Here is a 17,074-nt window from a genome sequence, read left to right on the forward strand (position 1 = left end):
TTATGACTAATGTGAGAGTCCATGGATTATACACACTCTCACCTTTTCGCAATTTGCTAGCCTCTTCAGTACCGTGCATTGTCCTTTCTCACCTCGAGATGTGGTGCAAACTTCACCGGTGCATCCAAACCCCATGATATGATACACTCTATCACACATAAGCCTCATTATATCTTCCTCAAAACTTCCATATACATACATATTATGGCATTTTCATAGCCATTCCGAGATATATTGCCATGCAACTTCCACCGCTCAGTTATTATGACACACATCATTGTCATATTGCTTTGCATGATCATATAGCTGACATAGTATTTGTGGCTCAGCCACCGTTCATCATTTTTTATACATGTTACTCTAGATCATTGTGCATCCTAGTTCAACCTGGCAGTCGGGTCGGGTTTGGTCGGGTGAACCTTTACCAGACCCATGCCCGATCAGACTATCGGGTCTCTCCCACACCCACGACCCTGCCCATGGGTCTGAACTTACACCCACGCCCGAATCCATCGGGTAGCCCGACCCTATCGGGCATCCATCGGGACTGACAATACTTAATTTTTTTATTTAGTCGATGTACAATTTTCTATTGGCAGATTGCAAGGAGTGGACGAGCTAACGATCCAGCAGTCTCTCTTTTATAGGCAGACCTCCCCTTCCCATGCGCTCCCGTAGGCGAGGTGGTACTAATGCATATGTGCGTCGTTGTGTACTGCAACCTGCATCCATCGATTTTGCTTGCATGGGCCAGGCTAAAGCTAGAATTGGGCCATACAAAGTGAGAAGAGGCCTAGTGATTGATTTGCTCCCGTATGGTCCTAGCTAGTTGTGCCTCGTTCTTTTTTAATGACCTTTGCTAGTGAAATGTTGTATGTTAGTGTATTTAGATTAGATTAAAAACAACAGATATAATGGAGAATAAATCAAATATTTAATTATTAGTACTAATCAGGTGACCCATCGGGTAACCCACGGGCATATACTTGAACCCATACCCTACCCATGACTAATCAGGTTACCCATGGGTAAGACCCATGGGCGAGGTCGACAACCCATACCCTACCCATTCGGGTCGGGTGCCCATGGGCGGGCGAACCCATGGGTCGGATTGCCGGGTTGAATCCTAGTACACTCCATAGGCATTCATATAGAGTCATATTTTGTTCTAGTATCGAGTTGTAATATTGAGTTGTAAGTAAATAGAAGTGTGATGATCATCATTATTCATTATTAGAGCATTGTCCGAGTGAGGAAATAAATAAATAGGCCAAAAAGAGCCCACCAAAAAAATGAGAGAAAAAGAGAGAAGGGACAATGTTACTATCTTTTTTCACACTTGTTCTTCAAATTAGCACCATGATTTTCATATAGAGAGTCTCCTATGTAGTCACTTTCATATACTAGTGAGAATTTTTCATTATAGAACTTGGCTTGTATATTTCGATGATGGGCTTCTGATGCGGCTTGAACTACGTTGGTATTTCCCCGAAGAGGAAGGGATGACGCAGCACAGCTACGGTAGGTATTTCCCTCAGTGATGAGACTAAGGTTATCGAACCAGTAGGAAAACCACGCAACACTACGTAAACGGTACCTGCACACAAAGAACAAATACTTGCAACCCGACGTAAAAGAGGGGTTGTCAATCCCTCCTGGGTAAAAAGATAGATAAAATAGTAGTAGATTGGATAAATAGATCTCGCGGGAATGCGAGACAAAATAAATAACAATAAATTGCAGCAAGGTATTTTTTGGGTTTTTTGATTAATAGATCTGAAAATAAAAGCGAATAAAAATAGATCTTGAAGGCAAATATGATAAAGAAGAGACCCGGGGGCCGTAGATTTCACTAATGGCTTCTCTCGAGAAAAATAGCATATAGCGGGTAAACAAATTACTGTTGGGCAATTGATATAACTTCAAATAATTATGACGATATCCAGGCAATGATCATTATATAGGCATGACGTCCAAGATTAGTAGACCGACTCCTAACTGCATCTACTACTATTACTCCACACATCGACCGCGATCCAGCATGCATCTAGTGTAATAAGTTCATGGAGAAATGGAGTAATGCAATAAGAACAATGACATTATGTAGACAAGATCTATTCATGTAGGAATAGACCCCATCTTGTTATCCTTAATAGCAACGATACATATGTGTCATTTCCCCTTCTGTCACTGGAATTGAGCACCGTAAGATCGAACCCATCACAAAGCACCTCTTCCCATGACAAGAAAAATCGATCTAGTCGGGCTAACTAAACCAAAGATTCGAAGAAGAAATACGAGGCTATAAGTAATCATGCATATAAGATATCAAAAGACTCAAATAAGTATCATGGATAAAAACATAGATCTGATCATAAACTCAAAGTTCATCGGATCCCAACAAACACACCGCAGAAAGAGTTACATCAAATAGATCTCCAAGAGACCATTGTATTGAGAATCAAAAGAGAGAGAGGAAGCCATCTAGCTACTAACTACGGACCCGTAGGTCTACAATGAACTACTCACGCATCATCGGGGAAGCACCAATGAGGATGATGAACCCCTCCGTGATGGTGTCTATATTGGATCTGTCGTTTCTGGAACTTGCGGCGGCTGGAATTGTGTTTCATTGACTCCCCTAGGTTTTTTTGGAATATTGGGGTATTTATAGAGCAAAGAGGCGGTGCGAGAGGCCACCAAGGTGGCACAACCCACCAGGGCGTGCCTGGGCCCCCGGGCACGCACAAGTGGGTTGTGCTCCCCTCGGGGCACCCCTCTGGTACTTCTTTGGCCCATCCTGTGTCTTCTGGCCCAGAAAAATTCTCCAAAAAGTTTTGCTGCGTTTGGACTCTGTTTGGTATTGATTTTCTGCAAAGTGAAAAACAAGCAAAAAACAACAACTGGCACTGGGCACTATGTCAATAGGTTAGTCCCAAAAAATGATATAAAGTTGTTATAAGATGATTGTAAAACATCCAAGAATGATAATATAACAGCATGGGACAATAAAAAATTATAGGTACGTTGGAGACGTATCAGCATCCCCAAGCTTAATTCTTGCTCGTCCTCGAGTAGGTAAATGATAAAAACAGAATTTTTGATGTGGAATGCTGACTTAAATGTTCATCACATATTATTTTCTTTGTCGCATGAACATTTGAACTTTTATATGATTCAAAGTAATAGTCTAGTTTTGACGTGAAGATTTCAATACTCAAGCATATCAACAAGCAACCATGTCTTTCAAAATATCAACACTAAAGCAAGTTATGACTAGTCCATTATGCTCAATCATTGATCCATTCATGAAACACACTCGCATATTAGCTACACCCAATGCTCAAGTACGATAGTTGGTGCTTTATAAGACAAGATGGAGACTCAAATAAAAATAAAAATTGCATAAAGTAAATAGAAAGGCCCTTCGTAGAGGGAAGTGAGGATTTGTAGAGGTGCCAGAGCTCAAAGCAAAAAGATAGAGATAAAAGCATTTTGGGTGGCATGCTTTTCCTGTCAACGAAAACAATCGAGTAGTTCCCAATACTTTCCATGCTAGATATATCATAGGCGGTTCCCAAACAGAAAATAAAGTTTATTCCTTTTTCCACCATACTTTCACATCCCACGGCTAACCGAATCCACGGGTGCCGTCCATACCAAGGAATTTATTATTTGATAACATAAAGTACATTCATTTTTCATTTCGGACTGACCATCCCTAATACCTTTGCCGTACTCTCATGCAATGAAAAGTGAATAAACACTCATCTTGACAATATCACATCTAGCATGAAAAAATATCAGCCACCCCCTACTGTTTCATGAGCAGTACGAGCACACAAAAGGGAAATTTATTTTGAAGATTAGAGATGTCACATACAAATTTGCTTAGAGCGGCAAAATAATACAACATATAGGTAGGTATAGTGGACTCATATGGCAAAACTGGTTTTAAGGATTTTGGATGCACAAGTAGTAATCCCACTTAGTAGAAGTGAAGGCTAGCAAAAGATTGAGAGGCATCCAACCAAGAAACAAAAAATTTCATAAGCAAGCATTAAGCATAACTAACACCGAATAATGCACCATAAGTAGGATGTAATTTCATTGCATAACTATTGACTTTTGTGCTTGCATAGGGAATCACAACCTTAACACCAATATTCTTACTAAAGCATAATTACTCATCAACATGACTCACATATTATATCATCATATCCCAAAACTATTACAAGGAATCAAGTTTATTTTGTCCAATGATCTTCGTGAAAGTTTTTATTATATCCTTCTTGAATATCTATCACTTTGGGACTAGTTTCATATGTTGCTTTTGATAGCTCAATCAAATCTAAGTGAAGAACATGAGCATAAAAAATTTCTTCTCTCAAAATAGTTTAAGTGAAGCATGAGAGAATTTCTTTAAAAAATTTACTAACTCTCAAATAAATCTAAGTGAAGCATGAGAGCATTTCTTCAAAAATACTAAAGCACACCATGCTCAAAAAGATATAAGTGAATCACTAGAGCAATTCCATAGCTCAGAAACAAATTAAGTGAAGCATGGAGAGCAATTCTAACAAATCATAGCATAATTTTGGCTCTCTCAAATAGGTGTGTCCAGCAAGGATAGGTGACACAAAATAAAAAGAAAAACAAGCAAAGACTCATATCATACAAGACGCTCCAAGCAAAACTCATGATATGTGATGAATAAAAATGTAGCTCCGAGTAAAATACCGATGGTCGTTAGAAGAAAGAGGGGATGCCACTCGGGCATCCCCAAGCTTAGTTGCTTGCTTCTCTTTTAGATAATAGCTTGGGATGCCATGGGCATCCCCAAGATTAGGCTCTTCTTACTCCTTATTCCTTCATCCATCGTGATCTCACCCAAAACTTGAAAACTTCAGTCACACAAGACTCAACAAAACCTTCTTGAGATCTGTTAGTATAACAAAGGAAATCACTACTCTAAGTACTGTTGCAAACCCATTCATGTTTTATTTTTGCATTATATCTACTGTATTCCAACTTTACTATAGCTTATACCCTCCAATACAAACCATAGACTCATCGAAATAACACAAAGAAAACAGAATCTATCAAAAACAGAATAGTCTGTAGAAATCTGAAAACTTCGAATAATTCTGTGACTCCAATTTTTTTGAAACATTAGGCCGATGTAGGCAATTTGTATATGAATCTTGTGTAAAAAATTCAGAAGCTTTCGTCGCTTATGTTATTTTTGAAAATTATTTTACTGGACGCAAAAGTTTCTGTTTTCCAACAAGATCAAATCAACAATCACCCAACATGATCCCAAAGGCTTTGCTTGGCACAAACACTAACTAAAACAAAAAAACACAATCATAACAGTAGCATAATTGTGTAAACACTCAAGAACAGAAAGAAAAGGGAAAAAGTAAATTTTATTCATTGGGTTGCCTCCCAACAAGTGCTATCGTTTTATGCCCCTAGCTAGGCATAAGATTTTATTGATGCTCACATAAAAGATAATAATTGAAACACAAACATAGCATCATGAAACATGTCACAAACACATTTAAGTCTAACTCTCTTCCTATGCATAGGCATTTTATAAGAAAACAAATTATCAAGACACGAAATATCTAGCATATGCAAGTAAGAAGAAATAAACAATAATAATCTCAACATGGAGAGAGATAATTTAGTAACATGAAGATTTCAACAACCATATTTCCCTCTCTCATAATAATTACATGTAGGACCATGATCAAATTCAACAATATAACTATCATATAAAATTTTCTCTTCATGATCCACATGCATAAAAGTTTTATAATATTCCAAGGTAGTGGGATTAACATGAACTAAAGTCTTGACCTCTCCAAACCCACTTTCATCAAAAAATTCATAAGATTGAACACTCTCCAAATATGTGGGATTATTTTTACCTAAAGTTGACACTCTTCCAAACCCACTTTCAATATTATTATTGCAAATATATTCATCATGAGGCTTAAATAAATTTTAAATATCATAAGAAGAATCACCCCAATCATGATCATTGCAATAAGTAGCGGACATATCAAAATTAGCATCCCGAAGCTTGGGGTTTTGCATATTATTAGCACAATTTACATTAATAAAGTTTATAGTAAAATCATTGCAATCATGCTTTTCATTCAAGGAGCTATCATGAATCACTTCATAAATTTCTTCATCACAATTTTCAGATTCATCAATCTCAAGCAAAACTTGATAAAGATAATCTAGTGCACACAACTCACTAGCAATTGGTTCATCATGATTGGAACTTTTTAAAAGATTAGTAAGTGGATGGGGATCCATATGAATAGATTTTTAGCAAGCGAAGATGCAAGCAAATAGAAGGCACATGGCAACACAAGCAAAGATAGGAAACAACAGATCTGACGAGAAAAAGGGCGAATGAAAAAGAAGGCAAATTTTTGTGAAGTGGGGGAGATGAAAACGAGAGGCAAATGGAAAATAATGTAAATTTCAAGGAGATGAGATTTGTGATTAGAAACCTAATCGATGTTGATGATGTCTCCCCGGCAACGGCGCCAGAAATTCCTTTTGATGTGGCTTGAACTACGTCGGTATTTCCGCAAAGAGGAAGGGATGATGCAGCACAGCTATGGTAGGTATTTCCCTCAGTGATGATACCAAGGTAATCGAACCAGTAGGAGAACCACATGATACGTCTCCAACGTATCTATAATTTTTTATTATTCCATGCTATTATATTATCTGTTTTGGATGTTTTATATGCATTAATATGCTATTTTATATTATTTTTGGGACTAACTTATTAACCCAGAGCCCAATGTCAGTTTCTGTTTTTTTCCTTGTTTCTGAGCTTCGCAAAAAAGGAATACCAAATGGATTCCAAACAGAATAAAACCTTCATGTTGATTTTTCTTGGACCAGCACTACTGGAATCAGCTAATTTGCCATCTGCCGGCTCTTTGCCGTCTGCTAGCTGACGGCAAAGAAGCTCTTTGCCATCAGCTACCCAAAAGCAGATGGCAAAGAAACGGCAGACGGCAAAGAAGCTCTTTGCCATCTGCGAGCTCTTTGCCGTCAGCCAGCAGACGGCAAAGAATCTTTGCCGTCCGCTGGCAGACGGCAAAGAGTGAGGTGGCCCCCACCCCCCGCCCGTTTGGAAAAAACTTAACGGCCCACCTCTTTGCCGTCCGCCAGCAGACGGCAAAGAGGCAAAAAGGGCGGACGGCAAAGATAGGCGGACGGCAAAGAGGGCACTACCTAACGGCCCGTACCCCCCCCGCCCGTTACTCACTTCTTCTCTCCTCGCCGTTCTCTCCTCCCACCCCGCCGCCGCCGCCCGCCCCGCCCCGGCCCCCGCCGCCCCGGCCCGACCTCCACCGCACCCTCGCCGCCTCGACCTCCACCGCACCCTCGCCGCCTCTTCCACATCGCCCCGCCCACACCAGCCCGTGCCGCCGCCGCCGACCCCGTCCGGCGTAGCCGGCCTCCCCGCCGCCCCGCACCCCTCCCCAACCTCCATCGCGGCCCCGCCGCTCCTTCCACGTCGGCCAGCCGCGCCGCGGCCGTCCAAGCCCCGTACCGCCGCGCCCGTCCCCGCCCCCGACGCCCGACCAACCGCCGCTGCCGCTGCAGCCGCGGGTCGACCGCCCCCCGAGGAGCGCCGCCCATCGCTGCCCCTCCCCTCCCCATCGCTGCGCCGCCTTGCTGCCGCCCCGTCGCCGCCCCCTCCCCGACCCGTCGCCGCCCCCCACGGTGAGCCCCTGCCGCCCCCCTGTGTCCTATTTTTTTCTGTTTTTTTGTTTTTCTTTTCTGTTTAGATAAGGTTTTTTAGTTTAAGTTTTTTCAGTTTAGAATTAATTAGTTTAGGTTATTTAGTTTAATTAGTTTAGGTTTAATTAGTTTAAATAGTTTAGTTTTAATTAGTTTAGGTTTTAGTTTAGGTTTAGGTTATATAGTTAGCTAGATTAGATTAATTAGATTGGATTATATTACACTAGTGTTAGGTTTTAGTTAAATAGTCATAATTAAAGGAAGTGAAAAAAGATGAAAAAGAAGACGAAAAGTAGAATAAGTAGAAGGGGAAGAAGAAGAAGAAGAAGAAGAAGAAGAGGAGGAGGAGGAGGAGGAGAAATAAGAAGAAGAAGAAGAAAAGTAGAAGACGGGGGATGAGAAGAAGTAGAAGAATGAGAAGAAGTAGAAGTAGTAGAAGAATGAGAAGACCCCCTGACCCCCTGACCCCCAACCCCGACACCACACCCCGACACCCGACCCCGACTCCACCCCGACACCCGACCCCCTAACCCCCTGACCCCGACACGACACCCCGACCCCCCGACCCGAAACAGCACCCCGACCCCGACACGGCACCCCGACACCGACACGACACCCCGACCCCCGACACGACACCCCCGACACCCCGACCCCGAGACCCCGACCCCGACCCCGACCCCGACCCCGACACCCCGACCCCGAGCCTGACCCGACACCCCGACCCCGATACCGACACGGCACCCCGACCCCCGACACCTCCCGAAAAGGTGTTCTTTGGCCCTTCCAGAGGCCGACGGGGTCATATATTTGTGAATTATTAGTTAGGTCATATATTTTTCGATTTTGTTATGAAAAACATCATATATAATTGTGTTGATCGGGTAGTTTTAAATGTGCAGTTGTTTCATCGCTGCGAGGTTTGGTGTTCGACGACCTCGCCGTGCGTTTGACGAGCTCTGCCCCTTCGTTCGTGGGTGAGCACAAATGACATGTCCTCCTCCCCCATTAATTATTTGATCTATTCCGATGAAACTTGATAGCTAGCTATATATGTGTCTTGAATCATCAGTATGCGTAACCAATATGTGTCTCCCGTTCGAAAGCGTCATAGTTATAAATATGCATGCATTTGCATATTTATAACCTTGATTCTTTCGAATTGTCCAACGCTATCCATGGACAGCCCGAGTATGTTTAGATTGGGTTCGTTTTCCCATATGCTTTGCTCCGGATCCGACGCATAAATTTCGTCAGTGCCTCCCCTGTTGTTCTCCGGGTACACATCCTCTCTGTTTATTGCAGAGACGTGTATCAGGAGAACAGCGGGGAGGTGCTGCCGAAATTTTGCGTAGGATCCGGAGCATAGCATGGGAAAATGAACCCAATCTAAACATACTCGGGTGGGATTAGGACCTATCATTACCTATTAGAGTGTAGGTTGCATGGACGTAATAAAATTGACAAAGTAGATCAACTGATGAATATATACATGCTGAATTATATATATATATATTTGTTGTGTGTCTAGTAGCTCTGAAAGTCAAGATGAGTGATCGTGCGTGGATGTACACCGGTCACACTGGTCAGAACAAATGGAGCACTGAATGGTTCACAAAAACCAAGGGGTTTGTGCGAGCCGCATTTGCAAATGGCCAGAGGAAAACCTGGTGCCCCTGTTTACGGTGCGGCAATTGGGAAAAGAGGACAGAGGCTGAAATGGGCAAACACCTGCAGAAGAGTGGTTTTACGCCCGATTATACGGTGTGGACATTTCATGGTGAGTCTGCCCAACGTGACCGAGCTGAGGTGGATCGTCGTCGCACCGACGAGCATGGTACCGGGATGGAAAACATGGTGCAAGACTTTGATGATGCTCGGGATTCGGACGAGGAGATGGAGGAATCTGCAAAGGCCTTCAATGAAATGTTGGAGTCTTCAAAACGTCCGCTCCATGAGCACACTGAGCTTTGTCAGTTGGATGCCATCTCACAAGTAATGGCTCTGAAGGCTCAGTTCAACTTGGGCAGAGAATGCTACGATGCAATGATGACAGTATTTGGACGCTTTCTACCCAAAGGCCATGTAATGCCTGCAAACCTGTACCAGTCGGACAAAATCCTCCGTGCACTGAAGATGCCCTATGATAAGATACATGCCTGTGAGAAAGGATGTGTCTTGTTTAGGCTTGACTATGCGGACTTGAACTATTGTCCCATTTGCAAGTCTTCCAGGTATGTTGTGGTAGACAACGGTATGGGTGAGAAGACACAGACCAAAATCCCCGTTAGTGTTCTTCGGTATATGCCAATCGTACCAAGACTTCAACGTCTTTTCATGGTCGAAGAGACGGCCAGACAGATGACATGGCACAAAACGGGCAAAAGAACCGAACTAGATGCAGATGGGAATCTGATGATTGTACACACATCGGATGGTGTTGCGTGGAAAAAGTTTGATGAATTACATGGTGACAAAGCGGCAGATCCGAGGCATCCTCGAGTCGGCATCAGCACGGATGGGTTCAGTGTGTTTGGTATGACGGCAGCCCAATACAGTTGTTGGCCCGTATTTGTCTTTCCACTCAATCTCCCCCCCGGACAGATTATGCAAAGAAAGAACATTTTCCTGACGTTGATAATTCCAGGGCCCAACTATCCGGGGAAAAATATGAATGTGTACATGCAACCGCTTAAGGACGAATTGCAAGAAGCCTGGGATAATGGGTTCAAGACATACGATGCCTATAGCAAACGGAACTTCATAATGCGTGTCTGGTACATGTACTCGACGCATGACTTGCCGGCGTATGCGCTATTCGTTGGCTGGTGTGTGCATGGAAGGTTCCCGTGCCCCACATGCAAGGGAGCTCTTGAGTTTCGTTGGCTTCAGGCCGGTCGCAAGTTTTCTTGCTTCGACATGCATAGACAGTTCCTGAATCCTCGCCATAAGTTCAGGAAAGACAAGAAGAACTTCATCAGAGGTAGAGTTGTCAAAAACTCTGCACCACCTGCATTGACAGGCCAACAGACCCTGGATCAGTTAAACGCTCTCGAGCCAGATCCAGAGCGTCCAGGGTACTTCAAGGGGTATAATTCTAAGCACGCCTGGACTCACAAAACATGCTTATGGGATCTGCCTTACTTCAAAGACCTCCTTTGCCCACACAACATCGACGTGATGCACACTGAGAAGAATATCGCCGAGGCACTTTTTGGTACATTGTTCGGCATAGATGGGAAGTCAAAGGATAATACTAAGGCTAGAGTCGATCTGGAGGCGCTATGTGATAGGCCGTTACAAAACATGAAAGAACCGAAAGGAAAGCAGAACTGGACGAAGCCAAAGGCATGGTTCAATCTTGGAAGGCCAGCTATGAGGGAAATTATCTTGTGGGTGAAAATGCAGTTGATGTTCCCCGATGGGTATGCAGCGAATCTACAGAGGGGAGCCAGTCTTGATAAATTGAAGATATTTGGTCTCAAGAGTCATGATTGGCACATATGGATTGAGCGGGTAATGCCGGTGATGTTGCGTGGCTTCATCCCTGAGGATGAATGGCTAGTACTGGCAGAACTCAGCTATTTCTTCCGTGTTCTTTGTGCGAAAGAACTATCGCCTGGCGTGCTAGAAGAAATGGAAGAGTTGGCGCCGGAGTTGATCTGCAAGTTAGAGAAGATCTTTCCACCGGGCTTCTTTAATCCAATGCAACATTTGATTTTGCATCTCCCGACCGAGGCAAGATTGGGGGGGCCCGTGCAAAATCGTTGGTGCTACCCAACTGAGAGGATGCAGAAGACGCTTCGACAAAAATGTAAAAATAAACGTAGAATTGAAGCATCGATGGCTGAGGCATTCATCACTGAGGAGGCGGCAAACTTCGTGACAGCACACTACGAAGCCAAAAATCGTCATTTGCATAATCCGAAGCCTCGGTACAATGCTGACGACCCTAAAAAGGGTGGATCCAACCTCAGCCTATTCAAAGGGAATCTCGCACCAGCCAGTGTTTCAAATCCAGTATCTTTGGATAACGAACAATGGCGGACCATTTCGTTGTATATCTTCAACAACCTGATAGAAGTGCGGCCGTACATCGAGTAAGTTCTCGGTACATAATTTCGCAACTTCTATTTCCTTTGAACTGCTCTTATTCCTGGATATTTCATACAGTCGATACGTCGCCTTATTCTCGTATGGAGCGGTGATCCAAAAGGATTCTGTCGAAGAGTATGAGCTTCTCGCAAAGCAAGGAGGCGGCTATCCCGGTTTCATCTCTTGGTTCAAACAAACGGTAATTTCTATTAGACTTGTAGGCTAATTTGTAGGCGGCTATCCCGGTTTCATTCGCTAATTTGTGCGTAATGCAACAATCCTTTCATATTAAACTTGTAGGCTAATTCAGAGTCTATGGACGGCGAATTGAGACAAGTCGCTAATGGTTTTGACTATAAGGTCCGTTCATTTGACAAATACGACATCAACGGGTATCGCTTTCGTACCTATGGCAAAGAGCTATCTATGGCCGACCGAAAGTCTACAAATTGTTGTGTATCTGCTATCGGCGAAGGAGGTACCGAGTATTATGGGAGAGTTGAAGCAATTTATGAACTTCTATTCTATGGTGAAAACCCACCGAATGTCGTAGTCTTCAAATGTTATTGGTTTCAGCCGAAGGAGACTAGAAGGACTCATGAACATATAGGGCTAGTTGAAATCAACCAAAGCACCCATTTAGATGTTCCTGATGTCTATATTACGGCTCAACAGGCGACCCAAGTATTCTATCTACCGTGGGCCTGCCAAACTAATCCAAATCTGAAAGGTTGGGATGTCGTTTATGAAGTGCCGCCACGTGCTAGACTATCTCCCCCAAAGGAAGAGGATTATGAACCTCACATTAACCCAGACACATATGAAGGAGAATTCTTCCAAGAGACACGTCTTTCCAAAAAGCGTTTCAAGAACCGCTATACTTCACCCCAAAACATTGAAGTAGACAGCGACAGTGAATCCGACATCACCCCAGAGGAGGAACAAGAAGAGCCGGAACAAGAAGAGGTTACTGCTGCGGATGACCTGTCATTGCTTGACCGATTACGTCAAGGTGGCCTTCCACATGTTGATGCCACTGAACCCTATGAGCCCGTCATTGATTATAGTGATGATGATGATTATGCATTTATTGATGATACTGATCGAGATTATTAGTAGTGTCAGGTATTAAATTTTTTAATGTTGTACTTGATGATGATACACTTAAGTGATACACATATTATTATTCATGTCGGTCTTTTTTTATGTTGTACTAATTTCGTTTACTGTTTGTCATGGCAGGTGTTGAAAGATGGTGGGCGCTGGTCGGGAGCGCGCCAAGGCCCCTTCTTCGTCGGCGCGTGGTCTGAGGTCTTCGATTCCAGACGCACCTCTCCGCCGAGCGTTGCTGGACAGTATGTCCACACCGCCGGGCCCTTCTTCGTCGACCGCGGTGCCCAGCAGGGGACGAGGTAGGAAGAGAGGAGGTGGGGCACGTGGTCGCGGGAGAGGAGGTAGGGTGACTGCTACGGCGCCTTCCTCGCCGCCACCCCCAGCTGTTTCACCCGAGCACGTGACTGCTAGGGTGGACTCGTCCGAGGAGGAGGCTACACGGACTCCGGTCCACGAGCCTCCGGTCCACGGGTCTTGGGCCCACGAGCCTCGGGTCGACTGGCCTTCGGCCCACGAGACCCCGGAGGAGCACACGTCCGGATGGGGTACCTGGCCGGATCAGCCCGAGGAGCCGAGTGGCCATGCTGATGATGGCGGGGAGCCGACTGATCTTGAGGAGGAGGGTGGCACCGTCTACCAGCGTGGTGCTACACGGCTCCCGTCCGTGCCGGCGACCCGCGAGCAGAGGTGGTTGATCTTCCCTGATGGGGAGAGGTACGTAAGTGCATTTAATATTTTTGTACCTTCTGCATTCACGTTTCTTCAAATAACTAATGCGTTGGCCTTGTCATGCTGCAGGGGTTGGGACCACCATCATAGTGTCCGCCGGCCCAACTCCGTCCTTGGAGTTCTTTGCCGGCAAAACTTCCCGGGGTTTGTCACGTTGCCTGGTGAGGGTCGGCTTCCAGAGCTTGGGTTGAGCTGGGAGCACTACGTGGCTGCCCCGGCCCCGCCGGATGTCATTATCGACGGTGTCGTGTGCGACACGAGGGCAGACATGGTGATCAGGACGTTCTGGGTAATTTCTCCTTTACACATTTCAAAATCTTCAACTAGCTAGTTATTAATTGTACTAATCAATATTGTCTCATTTGATTGCAGACATTCTACAGGTGTGAGGAGGGATACGAGGAGGACGCGGCAAATGTTATCCAGAACGTCTGCAAGCGCCTACTCCAGAACTTACGGCACGAGGCTCGGGTGCAGGCTGTTCGAGACTACTACGCCTTGCGTGGTATCAAGAAGACCAAGCCGGCGTGCCGCGATAAGTTCCTGAGTAAGGAGCAGTACATGAAGGTAATTCTTAAGGCCTTCTACTTAAGTTCCTTCATTTAGTAATTCTTAGCCGTAGCGCTCAAGTTTCTATTTGCTAACTTAGGCGCCTCCGAGATGGTGTGCGGATCGGATGGATTGTTGGGAGGTGTTGGTCGATGAGTGGTGCTCAAAAGAATGGCTAGCCCTCCACAACGAGGCCAAGGACAAACGTGCCCAAATGGAAGGTGTGCCACACCATCAAGGCAGCTCCAACTTATATCAGTTCGGGCGCAACTGGGTATGTGGTTTGCTTCATGATTCATGCAATTCATTCATCATGCTAGCTTGAGCCCTTTAATTACTAATTTTCATTGTTTCTCTCTTTCAGGCACGCTACAATAAGGCGGATAAGGTGCCAGAGGTGTACGACCTGTATGCCATGGCCCACACTGGCTCTTTCAAGAAAGTCAAGGCTTTCTCTCAGTCTGACCTCGATGATGCAAACAACTTCACCAACATCTCCTCCCACAACAAGCTCGTGAGATATAGAGATGAGGGGAAGGCGAGGAAAGGGGAGGACTTTAACCCGAGCCAGGGTCCCATTGATCCAGAGCTGGTGATGATATCTGGTGGCGGGAGGTCCCATGGCTCCATAGCCATTGGAGATGGACTTATCCGTTGTCCTAGCACTCTCCCGGAGATCAAGGCGCGCCAGTCGAGCTCCGCTCCTGAGATAAGGCCTCGTGAACGGCCAGTGCAACTCGCCATCAAGGTTAGTGATACGTACTCAGTTATCTTTCTCCATTACATTGTGTGCGCTTCCATCAATGATTACAAATGGTCATGTGAGTGGTGTTGCAGGCTGCTATACAGACTGAGAGAGATAGAACGGAGAAACTTCTGGCGGAGGCGGCGGAGAGGCAGCGGGAGATGGAGGAGAGGACGAGAAAGATGATGGAGGAGGAGAGGGCACGGAATGACATGCAGGCAAGGGCCATGTACGAGCTCCTTGTGGTAAGTTTCTTCTGCAGATTACTTGCTAGTCTTAACATTTGAGTCTCATTACTAACTAGTATGACTCTGTTCTGAAAACCAAATGTGCAGTCTGTGTGCGAGAAGTCCGGTCAGCCCGCTCCGCCGATGCCAGTGATTGCTCCTGGGAGCACGGTGAGTTTAATTTGAATGGACATTACTTGCTAGTCTTAACATTTGAGTGTCGTAATGCTAACGAGACATTGGAAATGATCTTTGGTGCAGCTTAACTCCAGAAACGCATCGCACGATCCTTCTCCAGGTAGCGGCACTAGCCACCCCGCTCCTACACCTCCCTGATCACGGTAAGTTTCTCTAGTGTTTTGCTTAACAAATGCATAAAGACCTAGACTTAGCTTTATTTCCTCCAATATGCTTACCATAATGACCTAGAGTTAGCTTCTTTTCCTCCAAAATGACTTAATAAGCTTACTGACCTCATAAACCATCCATTTTACCTAAGTTAGCTCTAAAACGATATGTACTTAGCTAACTTATGTCAAAAATTGCATAATTAGCTCATAAACGACCCATTTCACCTAGGTTAACTCATAAACGACCCATTTCACCTAGGTTAGCTCATAAACGACCCATTTCACCTAGGTTAGCTCATAAACGATCCATTTCACCTAGGTTAGCTCATAAACGATCCATTTCACCTAACTTAGCTCATAAACGACCCATTTCACCTAGGTTAACTCATAAACGACCCATTTCACCTAGGTTAGCTCATAAACGACCCATTTCACCTAGGTTAGCTCATAAACGATCCATTTCACCTAGGTTAGCTCATAAACGATCCATTTCACCTAACTTAGCTCATAAACGATCCATTTCACCTAAGATAGCTCATAAACGATCCATTTCACCTAGGTTAGCTAATAAACGATCCATTTCACCTAAGTTAGCTCATAAACGATCCATTTCAACTAATTTAGCTCATAAATGATCCAGTTCACCTAAGTTAGCTAATAAATGGCATATACTTCTTCTTCTAGTCTTCTTCTTCTTCTTCTATTCTTTTTCTTCTAGTCTAATTCTTCTTCTAGTCTTCTTTTTCTAACTTTCTTATTTGTCATTTTGCAGGTTTCGTTCACTTCACGGAAGCCAGCTTTCTATGATGGATTGCTTGTTTTTTCCTTTGATGCACTTCTTGTATTCTGCTCGCTTGCTATGATGAAACTAGATTGCTATGATGAAACTTTGCATATTGTAATATGTATGGATCGATGGAACTATGTGCAACCTACTATGTATGTATGGATATATATGTGCTGGATATTTATTATGTTGGATATATATGTGCTGGCTCCTGTGATATATTTGCTGTGATATATTTCCTGTGATAATTGTTGGATATAAGAAAAACAGAATAAAAAGAGGCAGTGCAGGCTCTTTGCCGTCCGCCGCGGACGGCAAAGACACCTTTGCCATCGGTGGCAGACGGCAAAGGGGGCACGTGGCGCCCACCTGTGCTTCCTGAGAGATGGGCCATTTGGCAAATTTGCCTACCGTGGCGGACGGCAAAGCTAAGCTGATGGCAAAGACTTTGCCTTTGCCGTCCGCCGTGGCAGACGGTAAAAAACAGCGGGCGCTGACGCATTGCTGACGTCAACTGGCGGACGGCAAAGAGGCGCTCAAATTTGCCGTCCGCTGGCGGATGGCAAAGGCCGCCGTTAGCCGCCTAATGGACTAACGCTGGCGGACGTCCAGTATTTTTGCCGTCCCTCCTCTTTGCCGTCCGCCGCTGTAGGCAAAGGACTCTTTGCCGTCCGCCATAAAAAGCAGACGGCAAAGG

The sequence above is a fragment of the Triticum aestivum genome, chromosome 3D (assembly GCF_018294505.1).
Source record: "Triticum aestivum cultivar Chinese Spring chromosome 3D, IWGSC CS RefSeq v2.1, whole genome shotgun sequence".
Lineage (NCBI taxonomy): Eukaryota > Viridiplantae > Streptophyta > Magnoliopsida > Poales > Poaceae > Triticum > Triticum aestivum.